Source organism: Rhinopithecus roxellana, chromosome 5, assembly GCF_007565055.1.
Source record: "Rhinopithecus roxellana isolate Shanxi Qingling chromosome 5, ASM756505v1, whole genome shotgun sequence".
NCBI classification, from domain to species: domain Eukaryota; kingdom Metazoa; phylum Chordata; class Mammalia; order Primates; family Cercopithecidae; genus Rhinopithecus; species Rhinopithecus roxellana.
The window spans coordinates 41128968-41154606 of NC_044553.1; the positions used below are offsets into that span (position 1 = coordinate 41128968).

General features: G+C 37.1%; 1 protein-coding gene across 1 annotated transcript in view; it reads left to right on the top strand.

The window, feature by feature from the left end:
- The window catches only part of UNC13C (unc-13 homolog C), a 701690-nt gene that overhangs the window by 4193 nt on the left and 671858 nt on the right, over positions 1 to 25639 (top strand). The gene's annotated exons all lie outside the window — the stretch shown is intronic.

Here is a 25639-nt window from a genome sequence, read left to right on the forward strand (position 1 = left end):
AATGAATGACACATTCCAACAAGAAGAGTCCAGTGTTTTTTCCTATCTCATAGAAAATACTGTAATTAATCAAATCCTAGCTCAGTCACCAATTGACTGGGTAAACTTAGGCCATCATTTTCTTTGTAAGCCTTGGTTGTCTGTTAGACTGGTTAGATGTTCATGGAGATCCCCTCTAGTTCCCCGACTCAGAGATTCTATAGAAACTGCATCGTGCAGACTCTGTAGGCTTGACTCCATTTGAAATGTAGCTACAGAATTACTTGACTCTGACTTGCTTCTCCTGAGAGGCTAGAGGTTTGGTAAATAGCGTTTGCCTACATGATAAACTGAAGAAACAGTGTTCATGGTTTTAGAATTGAGTAAGAAATTTGTCAACTTGTTTTCCTTCAGACAACTAAGCAGAAGTATTGGCTTAATTATAATCCATGGAACTGCATGTTTTGTATAAGGCTTTTTACTGTGACTCATAAAATATTTGCTGTAGCTGTGATAGATGTTGAATACTGCTACTTCGTTAACAAGAAACAAATAGCATTAGGATACTTAGCTGCTAACTTTTTAAGAGTCATTTATGGAACAATGCTTTTAAAAGTAAAGTATATGTACCTACTCTACTTAGTTCCTGGAATAGATTGACTCTCTCCAGTGTCTTCCTCTCTGAATTGGCACACCGGATGAGAATATGTTAGACAAAGGAGGGCTGTAGGGAGCTCTCATGGCTGAAGGGGAAATTTAACTATGAAGCTTCTCAAACCTAAGGAAAATTTGTATTTCCTTTTCACTTTCAAAGAGGGTTATTGGTAAGAGGCAAAATATATTGATAACTTCATATATGTAAAAGTTAATATTTGATTCTTCTTAGAAAATAATCCCTAAAATTAGAAGATTTTGCTTCATTACACAAGAAGTTGCCACAATATTATTGGTGAGTGGTTGAAGAGCATATTTTTAAAAATAATAAATGTAATGCTTGATAAATAAATACAGCAAAGTAAAAAAAAAAAAATGCCTCCCATATTTGCTTTCATTCTCCATTTAGCCTTGAGTGGGAACATTCCTGATCCTCTCTTTCTACTTTTTGTTTTGGTGACCTGAATTTCTTCAGTGGCCTCTATTACCTCTTTGACAGGATTTCCACTAACTTGTCTCAAAAGTCAAGAAATTCATCTCTGGGTCTCTGAAGCAGCTCCTCTTCCTGATTGCTTCAGTTTCTCAGACCCAACTCTCAAATCATCCTCACTGCCTTATCCTCTCTCATGGCTCATATTCAATTACTCTTGTTTTCTCTTTAACACATGGTCTCCAACCATGTCTTATGTTATCTTCCTATTAACACCACCCTAGTTCAAGTTCTTATAACTTTATGCCTAGAATACAGCTTGAATCTTCCAATTGTTTTGTCTGTATGATCCTTTTCTCTAAGCATCTGTTCTGCATACTACTGCCAGATTCATTGTCCTAAAAATGCTTTGAATGTGACATATGTCACTCCCTGGTCAAAAATTTTCAAGGACACTATATTGTTTACAAACTAAAGCCTTAAACACTTAGTATGGCACAATATATTTTACAACCAGATCTGACTGCCTTTCCAGCTTTATCTCTTTTTCTATTTCCTTATCCAATCTCTGCCCCAATTAAACAGATTATGCAATTTCCAGATACTGACATTTTATACAATTCCACAGTAGTAAATGATTTGTCTGATTAATTTACTAATGCATCATATACTCTCTTATGAGATTTCTTCTTTGGTCTTGGATTACAGTTAAAACCTATATTTTTGCGTGTTACTTTCTAAAAGCCTTAGCTAGAGAATAAATTCCTTAAGTACAGTGTTTGTGCAAACTTTGGCAAGTTACTTAAAATTTCTGCGTCTGAATTCTCAACTAGAAAATAATGACACTATAAAGACCACTGCTTCACAGAGTTTACAGGAGGATTAAGTTAAATAACATAAAGGAACTCCTCAGTGAACACTGGCTGTAAATTTTTCATTATCTGTGTATTGAAGATAAATGCTCAGTAAATATTTGCTCTTATATTTGAAATGTATATGTTATTAGACCAAAAAAACTGGTAAGGGAAGAAGAGTATGGTATGCAAAGTTGGAAATAACAAGAAAAATAACTCAAGTCAGAAGGAAACTGAAACCTCTGCTGTGTTCTAAAATGGTAATGACTTTATCAGCACATTTATGGCAGATTGGGGTTCTTTGGACAGCTATTTCTGATTAAATCAGTCACTCCAAGATTCTAATATAGGCTTATATGCATTTTCCATAGGGTTATGGCAGCAAATCTTATTGACTTTCTTTTTTTTTTTTATTCTTTATTTTTCTAAAAAAAAAAAAAAAAAAAAAAAAAAACCACGGGAATACATGTGCAGAATGTGCAGGTTTCTTACATAGGCATACATGTGCATGGTGGTTTGCTGCACCTATTGACCCGTCCTCTAAGTTCCCTCCCCTCAATCCCCACCTTCCAACAGGCCCTGGTGTGTGTTGTTCTCCTCTCTGTGTCCATGTGTTCTCAATGTTTAGCTCCCACTTATGAGTGAGAACATGTGGTGTTTGGTTTTCTGTTCGTGTGTTACTTTGCTGAGAATGATGGTTTCCGGCTTCATCCATGTCCCTGCAAAGTACATGAACTCATACTTTTTTATGGCTGCATAGTATTCCATGGTGCATATGTGCCACATTTCCTTTATCCAGTCTATCATTGATGGGGATTTGGGTTGAGTCCATGTCTTTGCTATTGTAAATAGTGCTGCACTAAACATATGTGTGTGCATGTGTCTTTATAGTAGAATGATTTATATTCCTTTGGTATATACCCAGTAATTGGATTGGTGGGTCAAATGGTATTTCTGGCTCCAGATCCTTGAGTAATCGCCACATTGTTTTCCACAATGGTTGAACTAATTTACCTTCCCACCAATAGTGTAAAAGCGTTCCTGTTTTTTCACAGCCTGACAAGCATCTATTTTTTCCTGACTCTTTAATAATCACCATTCTGGCTGGCATGAGATGGTATCTCATAGTGGTTTTGATTTGCATTTCTCTGATGATCAGTGATGTTGAGATTTCTTTCACATGATTGTTGGCTGTGTAAATGTCTTCTTTTGAGAAGTGTCTGTTCATATTCTTTGCCCACTTTTTGATGGGGTCTTTTGTCTTTTTCTTGACTTTCTATAGTACAGCTGATGTGGGTTTCAAGAAGTGTCTACCACTGTAAAATGCTCCTGGGAACAAGAAGAGAGACTAGAGTCTGACCAGCAACGCTGATTTATTCTTACTCTTCAGGCTCCTGACTTCAGTAGTAATTGTGGTGAACACGAACGTCAGGATCTAGTGTCCATGTAGCTCATGAACACGACCACTGAAAGGCAGAAGAGGTATAGCTATGAAAGCCATGGAAGACGGATTTTTATTAGTAGGGGAGCTGCCTACCTGAAGTCATAGCCATGTCACATTACAGGTCAATGTCAACTTACTATGGCATTTGTCTTCCTCTTATTGATCACGGGGTTCTGAAACTACTACTTTCGTCTGTTTGGTTTTTGTAGTAATAATATTTTCCTCACTGGATCTATATCCCATATCCTTCCTCTCATCCTTTGGTCTAAATCTTCCCATTTTGACTCCAGCTGATAATCTCAACTTTCATTTGCCTCCCTCCTGAGCACATTTAACATGTTTATGTTGTTTTCTCTGCTACTGTGGGTCCTGCTTGATGGCATCTAGCTCCCAACGGATTTTTTAATAGCCACGATTATGGAAAGAAATCCAGGGAGGAACCCCTACTGATCTCTTTTTTAAGTTTTCTTGAGGAAATTCTTAGAGCATCTATGTATTTCAAGATAGGAGGCAGTGTGCCTCGTTATAGACAAGTACACTCACCTGTGATATTTTATGTTGGAAGAAAACGTCTCCAAGAGTGAACAAAAAGTCTAAGCAAAATGTGTCTTGAAGTCTTTCTTTGAACTTGAAAGGGGGAAGGAATGCCAATTAAGAGAGACAAAATGTGGGGTCAACTCTGGAATCTGTTGAGAGACAACTTGAGCCTAGCTTTGTAAGTTTTCCTTTTGTTTCTAGATTTCATATTACCTTTCTCTTAAGACACTTGACACTATAAGCCTTGATGAATTTCTCTTAGAGTTGATTCCACTTCTCTGTAACTCAGGCCCTACCGACAAGATATTATTTGTTGATTGTTGTTTTAGGAATATACAGAATCCTTCTATGAGAATGAATAAGACATTTCTTAGAAATCTGAAAATTTGATAAGCACACCAGATATGAAAAAAATTCCAAATTTAATTAAGATTATAAAACACTAGATATGTTTTTTAAAAATTATACAGCACCAAGAAAGTACTTATTAAAGTAGTTACAGTTTCTGAATGTCTGTTTTTCAATTGCTTCTCAGTTCAGTCACATATTGTCTCCCTTTTCATTGTGAACTTAATCTCTTAGTTATCTAAAACTCTTAGAGGACAGATAATTTACTGTACTACTTAACATCAGATGAAAATGGGCCAAAAAGCAAAGCCTGTTCATATGTTAATGCAAATAAATTTGTTACTATATGTCTGTGAAAGTGAGTGATAAAACCAACCAATCTCAACTATAGTGGAGAGACACTCTGAAATCCTATTTATCTGGAATTCAAACATTAATGAACAATTAACTAATTTATGGTAATAGCTTTAGAAGAAGGATAAATATAATAGATATTTACAGGTGAGGATACTACTTATAGATTGGCTTATCTTTTGTCTGCAATATTGCACAATAATGATATACATTATGATGACATGAAAGATTCTTAAGATTTCTCTTTAGTGCTTCCTACAGTATAAAATATTAAACTATGTTTAACATAATAGGTCTTCATTTCATTTCCTAATTATTTGAAATTGATAAACAGATATTTTAGATAAATAGGCATTTCCTAGTTGGTTAAATAATACATTGTTAGGGATGAGGAATGGCTGTCTGGGTAATTCAAATTTTATTTTATTTGGCTTGGAAGGTAGTAGAAATCACTGGGAAAGTAAGTTAACCTCCTATATGGATTATTTGCCTTGGGAGAAATAGACCTGGATCCTAACACATAATCTTGCCAGAGGAAAACAATTGGTGTTAAAGAGGAATAGAAAAAAGATTGCAGTTACGCAAAATCGATCACTTCCTCCAGAATAGCAATTCAAAGCCAGCATCCTACAGAAGGGAAAGTAGAACATCAGTTCTAAACATGAAAGACGGGCTCCTTTTTTTTGGTTTTTAATATTCTTGAGTACTAGCAGGATTATCTTAGTTACCTTTTGCTTACAGTACTCCTACAATTCGTTTGCATGTCCTGAGGACTTGGCAATGGGCTCTGGAAGAAGACGGGGAGGACTGTCATGGACAATAGCAGATAGCCAAGCTTGGGTTTGAAACATGCCCACAAAATTCAGTGTAGTAATCCCAGTGCACTGATGTGACTGTGTTTACATTTTCTGTTCTTGCTGTGTGCCTTAGGCTATCTGAAGGATGTCTCTGTTCTTTCCTGATTGAGAGATATATTTCCTGTCTCGAGTTGCTACTTTTGCCCTAATTAAACTATCTATAAAACATTTGGCATCTAGGAGGTTTCCTCTGGGTTAATTACAGAACTGTGAGCAGCTTTTGCAGGATAAATGAAGTTCAGTTTCAGACCAAATGTGTTTGTGTGAGTTTAACGTGTGGTTATCTGTGCAGAGGCCTAAAGGCTTGGCTTTCCCAATACTTCTCTCCCTCACCATCCAGTCTGGTCTGAATTTCTAGTGCCTGTATCTGCCTTCTCTTCTATTTTCACTAGACTGTGAGTTCCTTGAGGGCAAGTCTTATGCTGTTGTTCTCTTCACTGCAAAACTAGCAGAATGCTTACCTATATTAGGTATGGGAGGATGAGGAGGGAAGGAAGAAACCTCGGTGGATTAAAATGGTTCTGATGGGATACAATACAGCAGTTTCCTGTGTTTGACATTATTAATACAAAAAATAGTTCCTACAATAATTTTTCTTGATATTTTAAAGAAGAGGGGATGATATGTATTATTATTGGTCAGCGAAAATATTCTAGACAAAATGTTTATGGGACACAAAAAAATAAAATTATTGTGAGTGGAGCCCAGGAGGCTGTTTTTGTTATTTAAGATGCCTTTGGGCACTTAGCTAGGTTGCACAGAAGAAATGTGAAGATGAATCACAAAGGACCTGCCGTCACAAGCTCTTGCATCTTTTGGGGGAAGGAAATATGAATATAGAATTATAAGATTTAGTATTGCAACAGGAATGGTCTGCTAGGGAGGATTTGAAAGTACATTCTTTCCAAGCAGAGACGTAAAGAGGTATCTTGGGTTGGAACAGAGAAAAGTATGGTAAGGAGCAGGGCTATTGTTGGGTCTGAATTTCATGAAGTAGACATCAAAGAGTCACTTCTTGCTGCAAACAAAATATTTGTTGGTATCTCCATATTGTCAGTATTTTTAAAGCTTTTGAATTTAAATTGAGGTTTCTAGGTTGCTAGATTTCCCCTTGAATATATCTTTCACTTCTTCATCATCATCAGTAACCTACTCTGTGTTGACTATCATGCAGGTAGTGGGCTCATAAAAATTCTTTTTCATAGATGCCATGCTTGGTGTGAGTAAAACAGTACAGAGGAAATTGAGCTGTCTCTCTAATGTCAGCATATGGTTCAATATTTTTGAATTTGTTAAATAGATACCTCCCCTCCAAATTGTGATCAGAATATTTCTCATCTAGACACAGTGTCTCAATTGCATTTATCAATGAAGGCAAGGTTATGTAACCTCAATTATAGTCCTGGAAAGCTGTCAACAAAATCTGATTAACAAGCACTGCTTAATTGTTAAAAACAAAAAACAGACAAAAAAAATGTAGGCAATGTTTCTTGGCTTCTGCCTGAAATAATAGCCTGGTAGGAAATTCATGGATTAAAAAAAAAGAATAAATATTAGTCCAAACAGTTTCTAAAGATACCACAACAGGGCAGTGGCCTTAAATTAAAACTGTAACTCCTCATGTTTTATCTGTTTTGCCATTAAATCTATTTCTTCTTTGGCAAATGTAGGACATTTCTGTTTTGTTTATTATGCCACGTAAAACATGTTTTCTTTTTTTTACTCTCAGATATACAAATAGTCAAATAGAATAATATCTGCAAATTAACCATAATGTTAAATTCTCTAGGGAAGGAAATTTTTGTTTTCAGGAAAATTGCGCTAAATGCTTTTGTAAAGCAGTAGTCATCATTGATTTACCTGTTTTTGAAAGTATGGACTTATTTATACTAGTATACAATTGCACTTTTCTTGAAGACAGCAGCCAGCATGGCTACTCTGATAGCTGCTTTAAAAAGGGGCTAATCCTAAGTGCTGACGGGTAGACTGCAATAGTTCTGCATCTCAGAGTTTGGAGGTCTCTGACACTGTCACGATAAGGAGGATCAGAGGAAAAAAATGGGTGAAGAGTTTAACACGGTTCAGTATTTATGTTTCTTCCTGTGACCCTGTCCATTATTCCTAAGCAAGTTAAAGGACAAGGCTTACTTACTTGAGGCAAAACTCATGAAGGCAGAGCAGGTCAGCTTGTCCAAAAGGTAACTAGGCCATGATAACTAGGAGTTTCTCTGCTGAATCTTAGGTAGACTTGCCTTCTCTTAGGTAGACTTGCCTTCTTTCTTAGGTAGACTTGCCTCTTCTCTATTAGGTAGACTTGCCTTCTCTCTCCTTTTTTTTTTTTTTTTTTTTTGAGACAGAGTCTCGCTCTGTCGCCCAGGCTGGAGTGCAGTGGCCGGATCTCAGCTCACTGCAAGCTCCGCCTCCCAGGTTCACGCCATTCTGCTGCCTCAGCCTCCCGAGTAGCTGGGACTACAGGTGCCCGCCACCATGCCCGGCTAATTTTTTGTGTTTTTTAGCAGAGACGGGGTTTCACTGTGTTAGCCAGGATGGTCTCGATCTCCTGATCTCGTGATCCGCCTGCCTTGGCCTCCCAAAGTGCTGGGAATACAGGCATGAGCCACCGCGCCCAGCCTGCCTTCTCTCGTAAAGAGAGATAAGTATGTTTAGCCTATTAACACATACTCTCTTAAAGACTCTCTTAAAGAGAGTATGTTTTAATAGGGAAAAGGACTTTAAAAAATATCTACCTGTTTTTGTCCCATTCTCTTACTTATTCAGGACTCTTTGAATTATCCCAAACATGCAGATAATTATTCCACATATCAATGGGGTCGTCTATGAAAAACAGATCATGAGTGAAGAATGAATACAGAATTATAAAGCTTTCAAAAAACCCAGCAAAAGATCAGGAAGATTAAATGCAGAGCAAGAATTGAAGGGGTTCTTCGGTCTTGCCCTCTGCTGGCCAAGAAATTGGTGATGCAACTCTAGCTTCAACAGATCTATTTGTATCTGTACGTAAAGGACATACTGGAGTTACACTGAAGTGCTTATTGTATAATAAAATTTTTAAATTTTTTGTTTTTGCTTCTATTTTTCAGTAGTGATATCATTATATTATACAGATAATCTGAAAAATATAGAATGTACATAATTATATCAGGGAAAACGTAATTTGAATTTAAACTGTCTGCTTATCCATTCAATTTTAGCATCGAATATACAAAATATAGACACATCTTTCCTACCTCAAATCCCCTTCCAAAAACTAAAATATTTTCTTTATACTTTCACTTCTGTAGTTTAAGTGGATTCAAGTTGCCCCACTAGTAAAGCTTGAACATCTAGAACAGTGGCCCCCAACCTTTTTGGCACCAGGGACTGGTTTCATGGAAGACATTTTTTCCACAGACCGGGGATGGAGGATGATTTCAGGATGATTCAAGTGCATTACATTTACTGTGCACTTTATTTCTGTTATTACTTCATGGTAATATATAATGAAATAATTATACAACTCACCATAACATAGAATCAGTGGGAGGCCTGAGCTTGTTAGGGTTCCATCTGGGGCTGATGGGAGGCTGTGGGAGATAAAAGGCAGTAGATTCCCATAAGGCGCGTGCAACCTAGATCGCAGTTCACAATAGGGTTCACACTCCTAGGAGACTCTGATACCGCTGCAGCTGATGTGTCAGGAGGCAGAGCTCAGGCAGCAATGTGAGTAATGTAAATACAGATGCCGCTTCGCTCACTCACCTGTTGCTCACCTCCTGTTGTGTGACCTGGTCCCTAACAGGCCACAGACCAGTATTGGTCCATGGCCCAGGGATGGGTACCACTGCTGTAGAGAATAGAAAATAGCATAAAGGGAAATCAGTGTATTAAGAGATGTACAATAATTTTGCTTATTTGGTAAGACTCGGAAAACAAATCAAAATATCATTATCCTTCTCCCTTTCAGCATGCCAATACTTTGTTACTCTCAAATTCTTCCAACTATTCAGAAAAGTATGTAAATCAGTTATTATTATAACCTATCTTGTCATCAAATTATTTCTCAAAAGTTGTAGTAGGTCAGGTAAGACCTGAGTCTACTGGGAACTTGAGGCAGAGAAAAGAAGCATTAGGTAGCACAGAAGAGGTGAACAGAGGAGACCAGAATTTTGTAAACAAAATTTATTTCACAAACCTTGTATTTTCAAGGCTAGGCATTTCTGTACTGCTTAACTCCAAGGTTCACACCAACTGAATGAGAGTTCCATTAAATGCTAGTAAACCTCTCATTTAGGATGGAGTTCCATAGTCGAAACACAGCTGGGAAATGGAGAATCTGTCAGGGAGACACAATTTATAATGAGGATCCATCAAGAATGATTTAAGTTCTGTACAATATGTCAACACAGAGCCTTTTCAGGAGAATATATAGAGTGTTTATATTTCGTATATTCAATGCTAAAATTAAATGGATAAGCAGACAGTTTAAATTCAAATTATGTTTTCCCTGATATAATTATGTACATTCTATATTTTTCAGATTATCTGTATAATATAATGATATCAGGTTAAGGCTTTGGAGCTCCATGGTCTGTCTTCAGATGTAGGTACTACCAGTTTTAGAATTTGTTGTGTTGGGAAATGTGCGTAATTGTGCTAGACCACAGTTTTCTATTCTCAACAACAGGAATAAGTATAGTACATTTTGTAGAGGATTGTTGCATAATGAAGATGAATTTTTAAGTACTGAGCATACTGCTTGGAAAAGAGCAAGCAAATATTAAACAGCAATAACTGTTATTATCCTTTGTTTCCCATTATCTGTCTTGATACCTATAATACACTGTGAAAATATATTCACATTTTATAGATCTGAAGTCACATGACCTGAAGGCAAAACTAGGACATATTCAGAAACAGAATGAAAAAAAAACTGTGAACTGGTATATGTGCCAATCCAAGAACCAAGATTCCCTTCAGTTGAGGACCATTCCTAGAGACTGATTCAGGGGAATGAGCCCTTTGGTCCTGAAGGCATCACACTCTGGCATCCACTTGTCAACCCTGTGTGCCATTCAAATCTACTTGCTTCATGTGGCAAGTTAACAACATCTGAAGATGGCTTCTCTAAGAATCTGGCTGGTCTCTTTTCCTGTGGAAACTTACATAAAGGTTATGGAAATTAACCAGAGTCCCTGTAATTGCAGCTTGTCCCAAGGTCACAGCTCATCATCTCCCTCCTGCACCTATCATTTTAGATGCTCCGGTACCTATGCCTAGCACCTCTGCTGATCTAGTTGGCTTATCTGATGGGGGTAATCCAAATTCTTGTCCCTAAAGTGTCTGGACCTTTGGTCATCTTGCCATCTTGTTTATTTACAATCAAATTGGACCAGGGTTATAAAGCATTTCCTCAGTGGCTTATCTGGGTGCAATGTATTTCTCCTTGTCCCTATCATGTAATTTCAGCCCTACATTCTTCGCAGGGTCAGGGTCAATTCCTCCTGCCAAGTCTAAAGTGGCCAGGTGCAACCATATGTTAAAAACCATATGACTTTTCCACTGTGCCTCCTGATAGAAGGCGACCCCCTCTGCTAAGTAGGTCCTATATAATGACAGAGAACAAAGTTGTAGGGATGGGGAGTACAAATACTCCAGTGGAACACTGAGAGTGTTAATAAGTAGGGCCATGCCTACTTCCATTCCTTGGTTCCCGGACTCATGTATTTTATCTACTGAGGGCACAGTACCATGTGATAGTCATGAATTTAGGGCATATACTGCATTCTGAATTATGAGACTTCTTCCTATTAGGGTATCATTTATAACCTGGTACTTGAAATATACCTTAGAAGGGTATGTGTGTATATATATACACACACACATACATACACACATATATATGTGTATGTATATATGTGTGTGTATATGTACATATTCACATTTACTGTACATGTATATATGTACATATATACACATATATATGTGTATATATAATATATGTGTATGTGTATATACATATATATATATATATATATATATATATATATAAACAGATTGGAATCTTCTGGGCTTTGTTGTGATAGGAGTAGTAGAGGGGTATACAAGGTTAAATTGTAAATGGTGTGTACTCCCATGGGTCTAATGCTGCATCTCCAGTAAGATGAAGTAGACCCCTTGGTCTAAAATTATGTGGGTGGGAAAGGTAAACATATCAAAAATTGTCTTGATTCCAATTAAAATAAAGCATTGCTCTTTCTAGAGCAGAAAAAGTCCAACGTGATCAATCTTTACCAAGTGGCTGGTCCATCTTCTTGAAAGCTGTTGTATCAGGTGTTCAAACTTTGTCTCAGCTGCTGGCAGATTGGATATTTGGCAGCAGCAACACTTAGATCAGACTTGGTGAATCTTACTGGGAAGGCTGTCCTCAACCTTCTAATCATCCATTATTTCTTTCACTTGTATAAATTAAACAGTATCTGTGGAGCAGTGTGCATCTGCTTGCCTCTAGGAACTGTATGCTGTTAGCCATCTTCATAGCTCTAAGTTAGGCCTCCATGGCTGCCACTCCAATGTGGAGGCTTATTATGGTAATTGCACCCACATTGTTTCTGATAGTTAAACTCTACTACCTAACCTCAACTGTTTTTGGGATCCTATTATTGCCATTATTATCAGAGCCTAGTTCTGTAACATCCCTGACATATAGATGATAGGTATCACTGAGATACTCAACAATGCTGCTGAGAATCGCACAATCACCTTACTTATCTCACTGGTGAATGGTGTGTACTCCAATGGAATATTCTTGGCTGACAGGTTTTCTGGCACTATATAGTATATTCACTCAAGTACATCTACTTTTCTGAGACTTATTATCCCTTTCTCTTCTATTTTCAGTACTATTTCTTAGTGCAGACCATAAATTTTCAGTCTTTTAAGAATTACTCTAGTTTTGTGTTAACATGCCTCCTATAGGTCTTTGCCAGGTGTTAAATTTAATATCACTGGAGAAGGAATGTATCCCATAATGATACATTCTCCTCTGTTTAAGTTTGTATACCTCTCCATTGATCTAGCACTGACAGAATCCAGTCCATAGGTGCTCTCCCAATTCCTACTTGTGCATACATATTGGTGAGGTCTTACATCTTCTCCAATATATAGTCTCTCTCCTCCTTTAACAGACCCTGCCATTTCTCAGCTGGAGAATGCTATGACTTTAGTTGCTGGGGAGGTCCGGGAGGTTGTTTGTGGTAGATCTTCATGGTGGATGCAAAGATTTTCGTACAAGTAAGAAGCCTCCATATCGTCTTCAAGCAAGGATGAAGTGCTAGCCCCAAGAAGAAGGAGAGAGCTACTTTTGCAATCTTAGAGGATTCAGGAGAATCTAGGGCTCCAAGGCTTTCAGGTGAATTAACCCAAATGTCCCATCCCATGACTCATAGTCCTATTTTTCCCAATTAAGGCCTTGGTCTTGGCAAATCCAACCTGCCCAAGCTGAGAATTCAACCTTCTCTGGAGATTTATAACTCTTATGATTAATTCCTGGACCTGGTGCTCAGCTTTTTCTTAATCTGCAGCAAGAGGGAAGAATTTATTTATATGGTGACATTGGAGGTCTGCTGTCTTTCAATTTAGCTTTACATTAGTAATTAATCACTTTTAACTTTTGTTGTCTTTCTATACTGCATCAAGAGGCCCTAGCAACAGTTACTGTATTCCCCAGTATGAATCACTTCTTCCCATGAACCTCTCAAATACCTGAGATATAGTATATATGCACTAATTCATTCCCTTCTACTTATATCCCATCCCCGTCTACCACCAGTGAAAACATTAACAATCACACTGCTATAATACAAAACCACAGACTATCCATTTTCTACATAGCATCGGTGATTAAGTCCTCATTTCCCATCTAACTGAGGACATAGATGAAGTATCTTATCTGGAGTCACTTCCTCAGTGCTCCCTTGCTATCAATTTTCTTAGGTCACATTCCCAGAGGAGTAGGCTATGAGACAGAGAAATATATGCTGAGCTTCTTTTGGATTAGGTAGAGGGAAAAGCTAAGCTGCAATGCATTTGTGATAAAGTGTTTGACCAGTCTCACAGGAAACTCTGATGCCAATATGGTCCCTGTATTAAAGCAAGGGGTTCAAGCAATTGAACCCCCACATCCATTAGTCATTGGATGTATAAAGCAGCAGAAGAGAGAGAATGAGCGCTTGACCACGAACCTCTCTCAGGGAGTGAGTCAACTATGAACTCTTGGCAGCCAACATAACATTTTTGAAAGTTGAAGGGATGAGTGACTTAGTCTTGAAGGGGGTATCTATATGGCACGTTATGGCTGTGCCACATCATGTCTTTCCATTCATTCTGAGAGAAGATGAGGATGGGAGGGTAGAATGCAAATATTATGGTTGGCATTACATTGACTTGAGTATTGGGGATAATCAGAAAGTGTATGCATTCTGGGATACCCCTTGCATGTCCTTCTTCCTCCAAAGGCACCAAAGTTTACTCAGAGGATATTCTAATTGTTGTTGTTGTTGTGTTTTTTAAATCTGCAGTGTTTTAGAAAATAGCAGATTGTGGTCCCACGATCTGTGGTGTCAAAGATAGTCTTTCTAATTTCCCACAACATTCTTCTGGGTCTTTGCTTTATAGCTGTAGTCAAGGCCTCAATAATGGTCTAGACTATGTCAGGGGACAAACACAGGTATAATTGGAGTCCTATTCTTAATGTAGATTTATTGAAGAGATAGTTTACCTTCCTTTGTGAGAAGGAACTTTTGATGGATAGACATTGTATATTTTTACCCCTGTGGTTATTTTTTATTTTTTATTTTTTTTGAGACAGAGTCTCGCTCTGTCGCCCAGGCTGGAGTGCAGTGGCCGGATCTCAGCTCACTGCAAGCTCCGCCTCCCGGGTTCACGCCATTCTCCTGCCTCAGCCTCCCGAGTAGCTGGGACTACAGGCGCCCGCCACCTCGCCCGGCTAGTTTTTTGTATTGTTAGTAGAGACGGGGTTTCACCGTGTTAGCCAGGATGGTCTCGATCTCCTGACCTCATGATCCGCCCGTCTCAGCCTCCCAAAGTGCTGGGATTACAGGCTTGAGCCACCGTGCCTGGCCCCTGTGGTTATTATAGGTATAAAAAATTTCATATTACCTGCTTAATTTCTTCCTATTATTTCAATTACACCAATACTTGGACTTGCTATAGATCAAGTTATTAACTTTATCTTTTGTGATTATTTATTCTCAGAGCTTGTCGATACTAAGCATGTTTTAGTTTTAAATAGAAGAGACTTTACATGTATAATTTGGTATTCCACAATAAGAATAGCATATTTTTAAATAACTGAACTAGATATTTAAATTCCTTATTGGTGGCTTATATTACCTATAATTATATGGAATGTACTCTATCTTTGCAGAAAAATTTAAAAGATGTCTTGCTATTAGATATTTTGAAATAATTTTTTTATGGATTTACTTAAAGAGTACCTTAAGATATAGGAAAGTGAAATTGCAGCTCTCTTTAGTGTGATGCTAATTTAAATTTTAATTACAAATACCACACCCATTTCACTTGAGTACCTTGAAGCATAAGTAATGGGCTTTTATGCAAGAATTAGAATCAAATGAAGTTCCATTTCGTGAAGAGAATCACACTAGATCAAATACTCTAAAGGGGAAAAGAGGGAAGGAGTTTAATTCTGTAAACATCTATGTTCTAGTCTGTTTTCTCCCGTGCAACATTCATTAAAACTTAAAATTCTTACTTTTACTGCAAAAGAAGGATGCATTTAGAGTTTTGCACCATTAGTGAAAGGAGAACAGCTTGGCAGCCATGTCAATAGTCAAGTGTAAATATGTGTGGTGAGGATTAATTGAATTTGTTTTTTTAATATGTATAGTACAGTGTCTGAAATATTACAGAACCTACATAAAAATGTTTAATATTTTTAGTATTTTTAAAATAAAAAAAACAAGATAATAACCTCAAGGGAACACTGATGTGGGCCTGAACTAAGGTGGTAGCTCTGGGAATGGAAAGGAGGTAGGAGGTATGGGAATGAGAGAAATTGTAAAGTTAGAAACTGGTTAGAGATGTGTGACAAAAAAATGGAAGAATGAAGGGTGAACCTGGATGTCCAGTCTGTATAATTAGGAGAATATTGCTTTTGTATATAAATATTCTATGAGAAACTGAGGGGACATTATAGTTAATGAATGAAGATAAATTTGAAAATACTGAATTTGAGATGTTAGTGGTTATATAGACCCAACTGGTCAACAAACAAATAGGAATTAATGCAAAGAATGGAAGATAGATGCAGACATATTGATTTGGTAGTTAGAAGAACAGGGAAGAAAAGTCTGAAAAGAGGAGAGGGACCGGTAAAGGACTTTGTTAGGGCTTCTTTGTAAAGAAGGAAATCTACTTAAATCGGTATCTTAATATCCTTCAGATAAAACTCCCACTAGCCCCAGTCTTCAACCTAGAAATCAGTCAGAAAAAAAAGGCAGCCCTCTCTCTGAGGCCCTCTGGTCTCTTATTTCCACTCTTGTTCCCCTTGTCTGCATTATTTTTCCCCCCCGAAAACGTTTTCACTGTTCAAATTTTACAAGGTTTATACTTGACTACTTAAGTAAAAACTGTGTCATTTTCTTGTTGAAATGCCTACAAAGGCCTGATGAAAGACTTCATGTTCTCTCTCAAGTTCCCAAGAGAGATACTTTCTGGATGAGTCTTAATCATGTGACCACCCAGACAGAAGTAGCTGTGGTCAGAGAGAGGCTCCAGCAGGTCACATTGTCACGGAAGTAAATAGACTGATTTAAAGAATGCCAAGTAGTTAATGGTTTCAGATGCAGTGATAGGTTGGAGAAGATTAAGATTTTACACAAATACTTTTTATGGCCAATAAAAGAGAAATTTCAGTAGAGTACTGAGGCTGGAACTGGATGGTGAGAGGTTGGAGATGAATGGACTCATGGAGAAGTAGAGAGAAATGTTTCCATGATGCTTTTCAAGAGTTAGGTGGGAGGTGCAATAGCCGGAGGAGGCAATACCATGGAAGGATGGCTGAAGGCCGTTGTTCATTTATTTGTTTGTTTTTTATTTACAACATGGAAGATGTGAATATGCTTATTGTTTCGGTTGGATGGACCCAGTAGAGAGAAAGAGACTGAAAATGTGAGCAAAAGGAAAGATAACAGTCCTAGAGGTGGTGAGAAGTGATTCCATTAAGAGAACAGGAGGAGATGTGATCCTTGGGAAGGAAGAATTCTTATATATTAGAGACGTACAGCAAACATACAGTACTGAAACAAGTATGTTTTTGAATACTTATTGTAGTTTTGTTCCAATTGTATGACAGTGAAGCATTGGACAACTTCAGTTAGTCTTTAATCAAGAAGACATTTCTGTGTCAGCTAGAGGATTTCCAAGCAGGTTTGAGAAGTGAGGCCTGGTCTTTGTGGTGAGGATTAATGTCGAAAGAACCTTTCGTTTCTTCAACACGCTACTTAGGCCCTTATGTATTTGATTGCAGAGATGAACCACTTTTCTGCATATATTTGTATTTTATTATTTACATATTTTTATTGGAGTATGATTTACAGTGAAGTGCATATATTTTAAGCTTACAATTAAAAGAATTTTAAAAAATGAAAACACTTAACCACACTAAGATATAGACCATTTCTATCACCCTAAAAATCTTTCTCATATCCCCTTCAAGTCAATCTCCACTCTTCATAGCCAACAGTGTTTCAGACTTTGATTATCATAAATTATTCTTGCTTTGAACTTAATATACATGAAATCATACAGTATGTACTCTTTTGTGTCTGGTTTATTTTGCTTAGCATAATGTTTATGAATGTCACATGCAGTAGTGGTTCATTATTCCAATACACCATAATTTGTGTATTCATTCTCCTGATGGATTTTTTTTCATTTTTTGGCTAGTATGAAAAAAGCTATCAGAAAACAATCTTATACACATTTGTTTGGGAAAATATGTTTATTTCTCATTGGGTGTACTTAAGAATAAAGTTACTGAATCACAGGGTGCATGTAGGCTTAACTTTGTAAGAAACTAGCCATTCCTAGGTTGATTTTATTTTACATCGTCCTCTGCAATGTGTAAAAGTTCCAGTTGCTCCACATCCCTTCCATCATTTTGGTATAACTAGTCTTTAGAAATTTCAGCCATTTTCAAGTGTATGAAATGGTATCTCATTTTGATTTGTTATTTGTATTTTCCTTATAATTAATGCTGTAGAGTACAGTTTTATGTGCTTATTCGTCATTTGAATACCTTCCTTGGTGAAGTGTTTATTCAAGTCTTTTGACCGTTTTTGTTTATATTGTATTTTTATTGCTGATTTTTTGGATTGGTGTGTGTGCATGCATGTGAGTGTGATACAAATCAGAAGTGTGCATTGCAAAGTCAATCTGTGACTTGCCTTCTTATTTTGTTAATGGTTTTCAAAGAACACAAGTTTTTAATTTTGATGAATTCCCAGTTACCAATTTCTGTTTTATATTTAGTGCTTATTTATACTTCTAAGAAATTTTTCTCTACCTCAAGTTTGCGTTAACGTTCTTTTATATGTTCTACTTGCAGCATTACAATTTTAGTTCAGCTGAAATTAATTCTGTATGCAGTATTACTTTTCTCACATTTATAAAATTGTTCCAGGATCATTTATTGAAAATATCCTAGTTGAATATTTTTGTACCTTTGTAAAAATTAAAGTTATCTATACACATGTGTCTATTTCTGGACTTTCTACTATTCCAATTATTTCTTTTCTCTAGCTGTATCAGTATCACTACTACTGCAGCTGTTGGTAAATTTTGAAATTAGGCAGTGTTAATCCTCCAATATTGTTTTATTTTATTTTATTATTATTATTTTCATGTTGAGATGGTTTCACTCTGTTGCCCAGGCTGCAGGGAATCGGCACAATCTCGGCTCACTGCAACCTGCACCAGCCAGGCCCAAGCTATCCTCCCACCTCAGCCTCCCTAGTAGCTGGTACTACAGCTGTGTGCCACCATGACCAGCTAATATTTGTATTCTTTGTAGAGACAAAGTTTCATCATGTTGCCCAGGCTGGTCTAGAATTCCTGGGCTTAAGTGATCTTCTTACCTTGGCCTCCCAAAGTGCTAGGATTACAGGCTTGAGCCACCACTCCTGGCCCAATCTTGTTATTTTTATAGAGTGTTTTAAGTATTCTAGAATCTTTCCATTTCCATATACATTTTAGCATTTTATTTCCAAATTCTCAAAAACAGATATGCTGGGATTTTGTTGGGGTCTATTAAATCTAGAGATCACTTTGGGGAGAATTGATATATTAACAATGGATTTTTCAACTTATGATCATATATTATATCTTTAATTATTCTTTAATTTCTTTCAGCAATATTTGTAGTATTCAGGAAAATATTTTGGTAAATTTATTTCTAAAAATTTTATGATTTTGATGTTATAATTGATTATCTCATTTTTCAATTTTTTACTGCTAGTAGTGAGAAACATAATTTATCTATCTATATTGAGCTTATGTTCTGTGAGCTTGCTGAATTTAGTTTTCAGCTTTTATACTTATTTTGAAGATTCCTTAAGATTTTCACATAAATACTCATGTCAACTGTGGAAAAAGGCAATTTAATTTTTTTCCTTTCTAATACTTTTGATTTCATTGTTTTGCCTTTTTGACCTATCTAAATCCTCCAATTCAATGTTAAATACAGGTGATGAGAGTGGATATACCAAGCTTAATCCCTATCTAAGAGAAAGCATTAAATATTTTGCCTTCAATCACAAGCTCATATGTAGATTTTGATTTTATTAGATTTATGATGTTTTCTTCTATTTTGCTAAGAAATTTATTTTTTTGTGGCACAAATGGGTGTTGAATTTTGTTAAGTGGCTTTTTTTTCTTTACATGTATGTAGGTAATTATATTCTATTGCTCTCCCTTTCTTATTTTTTAATGTGTTCAATTGCCTGACTGATTTTCAAAAATTAAATCAGCCTTACATTCCTGGAATAATGATACTTGATCGTGATCTATTAATCTTTTTACACACTTCTAGATTTTATTTGCTAATATTTTGTTAAATATTTTTCCTCTACATTCATGAGGGATACTAATCTGAATTTTTTCTTCGCTTGTAATATTTTTGTCAAGTTTTGAAATCATGGTTTTGTGGCCAAATAAAGTAATTGGACAGTGTTCCTTCCTCTTTTCTGAAACAGTTTGTTTAAAATTAACATATTTTTCCTTAAATGTTTGCTAGAATCCTCTAGTTTAAAAATTCTGCCTGCAGCTTTCTTTATGGAAGATATTTGACTACATATGTATATGTAAGATATCTATATATATATAAATCTATTCTCTCATACATATAAAATATATATAAGATATATATACATAGAGAAAAATTCTTCCTTAGTTTTTATAATATATGGTTTTGAAGGAATTGATGTATTTTATCCATTACTGAATTTATTGACATAAAGTTTGTACAATATTCTCATTGTCCATTTAATATCTGTATGATTTGTACTCATATTCTGTCTTTCAGTTCTGATATTGGTAATTTGTGTTTCTTATTTTCTTCATTAATTTTTATTACCTAATTATTAACTTCTGGGTTTTTGTCATTGACTTCTTCTCTTATTTTTGTTTTTTTTTTTCATTCCACTTGCTATGTATTTAATTTGCTCTTTTTTTTTTTTTTTTTTAATGTTTTTTTTTTTTTTTTTTTTTTTTTTTTTATTATACTTTAAGTTCTAGGGTACATGTGCATAACGTGCAGGTTTGTTACATATGTATACTTATGCCATGTTGGTGTGCTGCACCCATCAACTCGTCAGCACCCATCAATTCATCATTTATATCATGTATAACTCCCCAATGCAATCCCTCCCTCCTCCCCCCTCCCCCCTCCCCATGATAGACCCCAGTGTGTGATGTTTCCCTTCCCGAGTCCAAGTGATCTCATTGTTCAGTTCCCACCTATGAGTGAGAACATGCGGTGTTTGGTTTTCTCTTCTTGTGATAGTTTGCTAAGAATGATGGTTTCCAGCTGCATCCATGTCCCTACAAAGGACGCAAACTCATCCTTTTTTATGGCTGCATAGTATTCCATGGTGTATATGTGCCACATTTTCTTAATCCAGTCTGTCACAGATGGACATTTGGGTTGATTCCAAGTCTTTGCTATTGTGAATAGTGCCGCAATAAACATACGTGTGCATGTGTCTTTGTAGTAGACTAATTTATAATCCTTTGGGTATATACCCAGTAGTGGGATGGCTGGGTCATATGGTACATCTAGTTCTAGATCCTTGAGGAATTGCCATACTGTTTTCCATAATGGTTGAACTAGTTTACAATCCCACCAACAGTGTAAAAGTGTTCCTATTTCTCCACATCCTCTCCAACACCTGTTGTTTCCTGACTTCTTAATGATTGCCATTCTAACTGGTGTGAGATGGTATCTCATTGTGGTTTTGATTTGCATTTCTCTGATGGCCAGTGATGATGAGCATTTTTTCATGTGTCTGTTGGCTGTATGAATATCTTCTTTTGAGAAATGTCTGTTCATATCCTTTCCCCACTTTTTGATGGGGTTGTTTGTTTTTTTCTCGTATATTTGTTTGAGTTCTTTGTAGATTCTGGATATTAGCCCTTTGTCAGATGAGTAGGTTGCAAAAATTTTCTCCCATTCTGTAGGTTGCCTGTTCACTCTGATGGTAGTTTCTTTTGCTGTGCAAAAGCTCTTTAGTTTAATTAGATCCCATTTGTCAATTTTGGCTTTTGCTGCCGTTGCTTTTGGTGTTTTAGACATGAAGTCCTTGCCCATGCCTATGTCCTGAATGGTACTACCTAGATTTTCTTCTAGGGTTTTTATGGTATTAGGTCTAACATTTAAGTCTCTAATCCATCTTGAATTAATCTTCGTATAAGGGGTAAGGAAAGGATCCAGTTTCAGCTTTCTACTTATGGCTAGCCAATTTTCCCAGCACCATTTATTAAATAGGGAATCATTTCCCCATTTCTTGTTTCTCTCAGGTTTGTCAAAGATCAGATGGCTGTAGATGTGCGGTATTATTTCTGAGGACTCTGTTCTGTTCCATTGGTCTATATCTCTGTTTTGGTACCAGTACCATGCTGTTTTGGTTACTGTAGCCTTGTAGTATAGTTTGAAGTCAGGTAGCGTGACGCCTCCAGCTTTGTCCTTTTGACTTAGGATTGTCTTGGCAATGCGGGCTCTTTTTTGGTTCCATATGAACTTTAAAGCAGTTTTTTCCAATTCTGTGAAGAAAGTCATTGGTAGCTTGATGGGGATGGCATTGAATCTATAAATAACCTTAGGGAGTATGGCCATTTTCACGATATTGATTCTTCCTATCCATGAGCATGGTATGTTCTTCCATTTGTTTGTGTCCTCTTTGATTTCACTGAGCAGTGGTTTGTAGTTCTCCTTGAAGAGGTCCTTTACATCCCTTGTAAGCTGGATTCCTAGGTATTTTATTCTCTTTGAAGCAATTGTGAATGGAAGTTCATTCCTGATTTGGCTCTCTGCTTGTCTGTTACTGGTGTATAAGAATGCTTGTGATTTTTGCACATTAATTTTGTATCCTGAGACTTTGCTGAAGTTGCTTATCAGCTTAAGGAGATTTTGGGCTGAGACGATGGGGTTTTCTAAATATACAATCATGTCATCTGCAAACAGGGACAATTTGACTTCTTCTTTTCCTAACTGGATACCCTTGATTTCTTTCTCTTGCCTGATTGCCCTAGCCAGAACTTCCAACACTATGTTGAATAGGAGTGGTGAGAGAGGGCATCCCTGTCTTGTGCCAGTTTTCAAAGGGAATTTTTCCAGTTTTTGCCCATTCAGTATGATATTAGCTGTGGGTTTGTCATAAATAGCTCTTATTATTTTGAGGTATGTTCCATCAATACCGAATTTATTGAGCGTTTTTAGCATGAAGGGCTGTTGAATTTTGTCAAAAGCCTTTTCTGCATCTATTGAGACAATCATGTGGTTCTTGTCTTTGGTTCTGTTTATATGCTGGATTACGTTTATTGATTTGCGAATGTTGAACCAGCCTTGCATCCCAGGGATGAAGCCCACTTGATCATGGTGGATAAGCTTTTTGATGTGCTGCTGAATCCGGTTTGCCAGTATTTTATTGAGGATTTTTGCATCAATGTTCATCAGGGATATTGGTCTAAAATTCTCTTTTTTTGTTGTGTCTCTGCCAGGCTTTGGTATCAGGATGATGTTGGCCTCATAAAATGAGTTAGGGAGGATTCCCTCTTTTTCTATTGATTGGAATAGTTTCAGAAGGAATGGTACCAGCTCCTCCTTGTACCTCTGGTAGAATTCAGCTGTGAATCCATCTGGTCCTGGACTTTTTTTGGTGGGTAGGCTATTAATTGTTGCCTCAATTTCAGAGCCTGCTATTGGTCTATTCAGGGATTCAACTTCTTCCTGGTTTAGCCTTGGGAGAGTGTAAGTGTCCAGGAAATTATCCATTTCTTCTAGATTTTCTAGTTGATTTGCGTAGAGGCGTTTATAGTATTCTCTGATGGTAGTTTGTATTTCTGTGGGGTCAGTGGTGATATCCCCTTTATCATTTTTTATTGCGTCTATTTGATTCCTCTCTCTTTTTTTCTTTATTAGCCTTGCTAGCGGTCTGTCAATTTTGTTGATCTTTTCAAAAAACCAACTCCTGGATTCACTGATTTTTTGGAGGGTTTTTTGTGTCTCTATCTCCTTCAGTTCTGCTCTGATCTTAGTTATTTCTTGCCTTCTGCTAGCTTTTGAATGTGATTGCTCTTGCCTCTCTAGTTCTTTTAATTGTGATGTTAGAGTGTCAATTTTAGATCTTTCCTGCTTTCTCTTGTGGGCATTTAGTGCTATAAATTTCCCTCTACACACTGCTTTAAATGTGTCCCAGAGATTCTGGTATGTTGTATCTTTGTTCTCATTGGTTTCAAAGAACATCTTTATTTCCGCTTTCATTTCGTTATGTACCCAGTAGTCATTCAGGAGCAGGTTGTTCAGTTTCCATGTAGTTGAGCGGTTTTGATTGAGTTTCTTAGTCCTGAGTTCTAGTTTGATTGCACTGTGGTCTGAGAGACAGTTTGTTATAATTTCTGTTCTTTTACATTTGCTGAGGAGTGCTTTACTTCCAATTATGTGGTCAATTTTGGAATAAGTGCGATGTGGTGCTGAGAAGAATGTATATTCTGTTGATTTGGGGTGGAGAGTTCTATAGATGTCTATTAGGTCCGCTTGGTGCAGAGATGAGTTCAATTCCTGGATATCCTTGTTAACTTTCTGTCTCGTTGATCTGTCTAATGTTGACAGCGGAGTGTTGAAGTCTCCCATTATTATTGTATGGGAGTCTAAGTCTCTTTGTAAGTCTCTAAGGACTTGCTTTATGAATCTGGGTGCTCCTGTATTGGGTGCATATATATTTAGGAGAGTTAGCTCTTCCTGTTGAATTGATCCCTTTACCATTATGTAATGGCCTTCTTTGTCTCTTTTGATCTTTGATGGTTTAAAGTCTGTTTTATCAGAGACTAGGATTGCAACCCCTGCTTTTTTTTGTTCTCCATTTGCTTGGTAGATCTTCCTCCATCCCTTTATTTTGAGCCTATGTATGTCTCTGCATGTGAGATGGGTCTCCTGAATACAGCAGACTGATGGGTCTTGACTCTTTATCCAGTTTGCCAGTCTGTGTCTTTTAATTGGAGCATTTAGTCCATTAACATTTAAGGTTAATATTGTTATGTGTGAACTTGATCCTGCCATTATGATATTAACTGGTTATTTTGCTCGTTAGTTGATGCAGTTTCTTCCTAGCCTCGATGGTCTTTACATTTTGCCAAGTTTTTGCGATGGCTGGTACCGGTTGTTCCTTTCCATGTTTAGGGCTTCCTTCAGGGTCTCTTGTAAGGCAGGCCTGGTGGTGACAAAATCTCTAAGCATTTGCTTATCTGTAAAGGATTTTATTTCTCCTTCACTTATGAAACTTAGTTTGGCTGGATATGAAATTCTGGGTTTAAAATTCTTTTCTTTAAGAACGTTGAATATTGGCCCCCACTCTCTTCTGGCTTGTAGAGTTTCTGCCGAGAGATCTGCTGTTAGTCTGATGGGCTTCCCTTTGTGGGTGACCCGACCTTTCTCTCTGGCTGCCCTTAAGATTTTTTCCTTCATTTCAACTTTGGTGAATCTGGCAATGATGTGTCTTGGAGTTGCTCTTCTGGAGGAGTATCTTTGTGGCGTTCTCTGTATTTCCTGAATTTGAATGTTGGCCTGCCCTACTAGGTTGGGGAAGTTCTCCTGGATGATATCCTGAAGAGTGTTTTCCAACTTGGTTCCATTTTCCCCCTCACTTTCAGGCACCCCAATCAGACGTAGATTTGGTCTTTTTACGTAATCCCATACTTCTTGCAGGCTTTGCTCATTTCTTTTTCTTCTTTTTTCTTTTGGTTTCTCTTCTCGCTTCATTTCATTCATTTGATCTTCAATCGCTGATACTCTTTCTTCCAGTTGATCGAGTCGGTTACTGAAGCTTGTGCATTTGTCACGTATTTCTCGTGTCATGGTTTTCATCTCTGTCATTTCGTTTATGATCTTCTCTGCATTAATGAGTCTAGCTGTCAATTCTTCCACTCTTTTTTCAAGATTTTTAGTTTCTTTGCGCTGGGTACGTAATTCCTCCTTTAGCTCTGATAAGTTTGATGGACTGAAGCCTTCTTCTCTCCTCTCGTCCAAGTCATTCTCTGACCAGCTTTGATCCGTTGCTGGTGATGGGCTGCGCTCCTTTGCAGGGGGAGATGCGCTCTTATTTTTTGAATTTCCAGCTTTTCTGCCCTGCTTCTTCCCCATCTTTGTGGTTTTATCTGTCTCTGGTCTTTGATGGTGGTGACGAACTGATGGGGTTTTGGTATAGGTGTCCTTCCTGTTTGATAGTTTTCCTTCTGACAGTCAGAAGGACTCTCTGTTGGTCTGTTGGAGATTGCTTGAGGTCCACTCCAGACCCTGTTTGCCTGGGTATCAGCAGCAGAGGTTGCCAAAGATAGAATATTGCTGAACAGCGAGTGTACCTGTCTGATT